Source organism: Neovison vison, chromosome 4 (assembly GCF_020171115.1).
Source record: "Neovison vison isolate M4711 chromosome 4, ASM_NN_V1, whole genome shotgun sequence".
NCBI classification, from domain to species: domain Eukaryota; kingdom Metazoa; phylum Chordata; class Mammalia; order Carnivora; family Mustelidae; genus Neogale; species Neogale vison.
In genome coordinates this window covers 64,120,863-64,126,862 of record NC_058094.1, presented here as the reverse complement: position 1 = coordinate 64,126,862, position 6,000 = coordinate 64,120,863, and positions in this window count along the sequence as shown.

Here is a 6,000-nt window from a genome sequence, read left to right as displayed (position 1 = left end):
ATACCTATGATCTAGTTTAACTTATACATAAAGCATGGCAAGAGAGTAACAACAGTACAATAATAACAAAAATAGAACAATTATGAAAACATACTATAATAAAAATTAAACGAATGTGGTCTCTCTCTTTCATAATATCTTATTGTACTCTACTCCCCTTTCTTGTGATGATGTGAGATGATGAAATGCCTGCCCGATGGCATGAAGAGAAGAGAATGACATAGGCATTGAGACCTGGTGTGAGGCTACTACTGACCTGACAAAGCATTAGAAAGAGACTCATCTCCTTCCAGACAGTGGTTGACTCCAAGTAACTGAAACCACAGATAAGGGGGACTACTGTGTCAAAAAGTTGGCTGAAATGATGGACAATGGGTTCTTTCCTGAAGAAAGAAAGAAGTGAAGAAGTGGGAAGGCTAAAGGATTTGGAAGAAAGGAGGACTTTTTAGCTAAAGATCTAAATATCCTCATAGAAAATTAGTTACAGGACAGGTAAACAAAAGAGCTCTACATAAGGTTTTGCTGTGAAGCAGTTACATGCTGAGGTGTGACTGGGAATGTTTGGCAAATGTGGTGCAGTGAAGGGACAAAGACTGAGTGTTGGGGTGGGTCATCTGTGTGGAGATTGAGTCACATCGGATGACCAAAGTGTGTGGAGACAAAGATATGGGCAAATACCCTCGGACAGGGGAAACAGGGAGAGGGAGTAGAGTCCAATGGCATGAGCTTCAAAAAGATGGCTTTTAAAAGAGGATAGGATATAAAAATTATATTTTCAAGGAAATATTCTGAAACGAAATTTCCCTAGACTTACAGAAGGTTCAAAGAGGCAGGAGAAGCACAGTGGGTGCTTTTTAAAGGCCCTGGAAAGGCCAGTTGAGGGGATCATTTCTTTAATAAGAATGGCCACCTGGGCTCAGGAAAGGAGAAAAAGAGAAAAACAGTATGAGCTCCACCTCCCAGAGAAGCCTCATATAAGAGGCTACAAGTAATAACTAGAGTTCCTGAAGAAAAAACACTTCTCACATCTTCAAAATCTGGATTTTTTTTCTGAGATATCATAAGGAATAACATTGTGGCAAGAATATTGAAGAGAATATCAACATAAAAATCTTGAAACTTTCAAATGTCATGTGTGTCAGGAGTCAAAATTATTTACAAATGTCATGAACACTGCTGACAAATCCACCTACTACCCATTAAGTATTTTCTTTCACAAGAGATCAGCTTCACACCATGTCTATTTATGCAAAGTATTCTACATTTTACTCTCTTTAGTTGGAGGAATGATCAGTTTTGACAGCACTTTTTTTTTTTTTCACTTTTTCTGGCTCTCTTTTTTATTTATTTTCTTACCATAGCACATACCCTCCCCCATGTCCATCACTCGGCCACTCCATCTCTTCCAACCCCCTTGACAGCATGTTTTATAACTAACCAGGGAACTTGGGACTTGGAGGTAAATACGTTATATAGGTCAGGGGAGGCCTGTTTTGTCTAAAGGAAAGAGGGTGAAAAGAATACCCCTTAGTGGCCCCCAAACTTCTACTAGTGTTTGATCACTGTATTCCTAGCCTAGGAAGAAGAGCTAAATGATCTCAACTTTCAGCTCTCAGAACACTAACAGGCTTAACACTCACTGGGGAACTAAGAAGACAATTTTATGTATGTTTATGGTTTAAGATGCTTATATTTCCTACACACTATTACAATTACATAAAACCATTACTAGCAAGAACCATATCTTATAATTCTTTTGTCACCTGCGTCAGCATCTCAGTGCTAAAAACATACCCAGAACTCATTAAACCACTGACCAATTAAAACTTACAAAGTTCCAGGTTAGAAAAGCATTGATCATGCTTGCTTTGTATGGCTAGGACTCACAGCACCTCTTGGCTTACATTGGATCTCCTGTTCTCTAGTAAGGACTGCCTATCAAAGCTATCCAAATGCACATAGGAACCCCATTATTCCAGCAAGGTTTTCCATTGCCTAATTAATTCAATCCTACTCTTTCAAGATTGCCCTGAGTAGCACTATTGAATCCCAGTGACTTAAGAAGCTGGCTCTCTCAGCAAGTAGTTTTATGAACTGAGTGTGAACTAGAAGCAGTGATAAAATATTACCTGCCCCTTGCTCTGTTTGTACAAAAGCTCTTATTTTGAAATGGACTATTTCTGTCTAAATACCATTCACATCGAACCAGGTTTTAAAAGGGGTAGATTTTCTAAGAAGCCAGACATGTTAGATGGAAGAAGGGCAGTGAAATGATGAAACAGAAACTGATACTAAAATATGCACAAGGCTCTTAACCCCTGCCCCAAATAAGCTTTAAGGGTTGATTCTGTTCAAAATATTCAATTTTTGTGGTTCAGATGAATTGAATTATTGAAAGGCAAGCTGAAGTTTCCTCGCATAATAAAGATGCAAACAAGACTTCTGTTAGCTCATGATCTATGTCAGGATCATCTCCAGATTCAGAACCCAACACTCTGCCTGACCAATGGTGAGTGTTGTACACTTACTACTTACTGATCCAATCCTCTAGATAGTTTCAAAAGACTTCTCTGAGATGATATTAATTTCTTGTTTCTCTTACTTTCCCCTTCATGATAGGTTGGTTATTTGTCTTCCTGTCTCAAACATAAAGATTGTAAGTACTTGGAAAACTACCCCTCTTTCCTGATGGTTTTATTATGTCTCCCACTGTTAATGTGAGAAAGAGTAAACCCACACCATAGCCATTTACAGATCTGAAACGGTCTGGAGCCCCTCACGTGTAGGCTCTTATGTAGAAAGTTTCTCAGTAAAAAAGTAGTAGAATAACCCAGACCTGTAGAATATACTGACACATAAAGACATTTGAGAGGTAAAGAACAACCTCTGTCTTAAATCTGGAAGCTGAGTAGCACTTTCCAAAGCTCAAAACCAAATCCATTTCAATCTTACTGCCTGTTGAATGAGGACTTTCATTCAAAAACCCACTCAGTCATTCACCATTCACCTCATGATTGTTTTCTCCTCTTGTCCTACCACTAGGCCATTTTTAAATAAACTTCATTGAAGTATAATCTACATCCAATAAATGACATCCATTTAAAGAGCTTTGACGGATACATACACCACAATCAAAATACAAAATCCCCGTATCCATTACCCAAAAAGTTTTCTCATATTCCTTTGCCATCCATCCTTTTTATGCCCCTGCACTTGGGCTTTTTTTTTTTTTTTTGGCCACTTTAGCCTGCATTTTCAGTATTTTATATTAATGGAACTATACAATATGTACATTTTTGTTTCTTTATTTTTTTAAGATTTTATTTATTTATTTGACAGACAGAGATCACAAGTAGACAGAGAGGCAGGCAGAGAGAGAGAGGGAGAAGCAGGCTCCCTGCTGAGCAGAGAACCTTATGCGGGGCTCAATCCCAGGACCCTGAGATCATGACCTGAGCTGAAGGCAGAGGCCTTAAACTACTAAGCCACCCAGACACCCCTACATTTTTGTTTCTGACTTCTTTCAACTTAAAAATTTTAGATTCAGGGCGCCTGGGTGGCTCAGTGGGTTAAGCCACTGCCTTTGGCTCGGGTCATGATCTCAGGGTCCTGGGATCGAGTCCCACATCAGGTTCTCTGCTCAGCAGGGAGCCTGCTTCCTCCTCTCTCTCTGTCTCTCTGCCTACTTGTGATCTCTGTCAAATAAATAAATAAAATCTTTAAAAAAAATTTTTTTTTAGATTCACCTAATTTTGTGTTTGTCCATACTTTGCTATTTTTTTTTTTTTTTATGACTGGATAGTATTGTATCCTGTGGATATACTACTTTTGTTCATCCATTCACTTGTGGATGATCACTTTTGAGTTATGTCTAACTTTTGACTATTCGAAACAAAGGTTTGTGTAGATATATTTTTATTTTTATTGATTAACTACCTAAAAGTGAGATTGCATTTTTATATATCTTGGTTAACTACCCGAAAGTGAGATTGCTGGTTCATGGGGTAAATACATGTTTTCTTTTTTGAAAATCTGCAAAAGATTACCCAAGTTCCCATATAATGTTATATTCCCACTATCAACGTGTGCTCCATATCCTAATCATCACTTGGTGTATTCTTAATCTTTTTAATTTAATTTAATTTTACTATTTTTTAAAATAGTTATTGATTTACTTTAGAGAAAGAGAGAGAGCCCAGCAGGGGGTAGAGGGAGGAGGGAGAGAGCAAATCTTGAGCAGCCTCCATGCCTAGCAGAAACCCTGAGGCCAGGCTTGATCTCATAAGCTGAGATCATGACCTGAGCTGAAACCAAGAGCTAGATGCTTAACCAACTGAGCCACCCAAGCACCCCTTTGTCTTATTTTCAACATTCTAATGAGTGTGAAATGACATTTCATGTGGATATCATATGTAGTTCCCCAATGACTACACTTGTTAAGCATCTTTTCATGTGCTTATATGCCATTAATATATCTTCTTTTGAGAAGTGCTCAAATCTTTTAACAATCTTTTTTTATTGGGTTATTAGTCTCCTAATGACTGAGTTGTAAGAATTCTTTCTATACGCTGACGATCAGTCCTTTATCAGAAATATATATTGTGGGGCGCCTGGGTGGCTCAGTGGGTTAAGCCGCTGCCTTTGGCTCAGGTCATGATCTCAGGGTCCTGGGATCGAGTCCCACATCGGGCTCTCTGCTCAGCTCTCAAATGAGTAATTTTTTAAAATATTTTATTTATTTATTTGATAGAGAGAGACCACAAGTAGGCAGACAGGCAGGCAGAGAGAGAGAGAGAGAGGAGGAAGCAGGCTCCCTGCTGAGCACAGAGCCTGATGCGGGACTCGATCACAGGACCCTGAGATCATGACCCGAGCTGAAGGCAGCGGCTTAACCCACTGAGCCACCCAGGCACCCCTGATCCAAGCTTCTTAAGTACACCTTCTCAAGCATGCATGCTGTGTAAGCATTTTTGTTCTAAGAACATGAGGATTTTCTCCTATGTGTAATTTTTTCCAGGTCTTGTTAGAAGTAACCTCCTCTTACTCTGAAACACAATCTGAGGGGTTTGAAGTGGCGGTGGGTGGGAGGTTGGGGGAACCAGGTGGTGGGTATTATAGAGGGCACAGATTGCTTGGAGCACTGGGTGTGGCGCAAAAACAATAAATACTGTTATGCTGAAAATAAATAAATAAATAAATAAATAAATAGAACTAACCTCCTCTTTAGAATGATCTGGTTTTGGTAATCTAATATATCATTTATCCAATTTATGGATTTTTATATTTTTATTCAGTTATTCCAAGGAAGATTCAGAATTCCCAAGGGTAATAAAAGATCCATAGGGAAATACTGTACAGAAAATTAGGTCTTTGGTATAAGTTTAATTTAATTTTCTCTTTCTTTATTTCTCTCTTTCTTTCTTTCTTTCTTTCTCTTTCTTCTTTCTTTCTTTTGGGGAGGGTGGGGCAGTGACTCTAGAAGCAGTCAAGTTTTGTCTGTAGAATCTAAACCTAGAAGGAGCCTTAGAGATAGTCTAGTCCAGTTGCTCTCTTTTGTAACATAAGAGAACTGAAGCTTTTAAAAAGTAAGCAATTTTTCCATTAACATGTGGTTACTTCTTTGTTCTCTCTATACATTTTATCTTCCTTCTCTGAGGCATAATCTGAACTCTCATATGGAATTCTAAAGTAACAGTCTTATTGCCACTAATATTAATAAAATCACTGAGAATCTACCATAGTTTAAATTCCAATTTCAAATATATATCAAAAAGCTATCTGAAATTTCCCAATTTGAATGAAGAATTTGGTTGTCCACCCACCAGATAGTTTCTTTCTAAATTATGGGATGTCAGAAAAACTCTACTTATCAGAATGTTCTCTATGCACCCACTGGATTAGTTATTTATTGTTATATAACAAATTACTCTGAAACTTAGCAGCAACATTTATTTATTATCTCCTAACTTGTTAGGTCAAAATCCAGCTAAGTCCTCTACT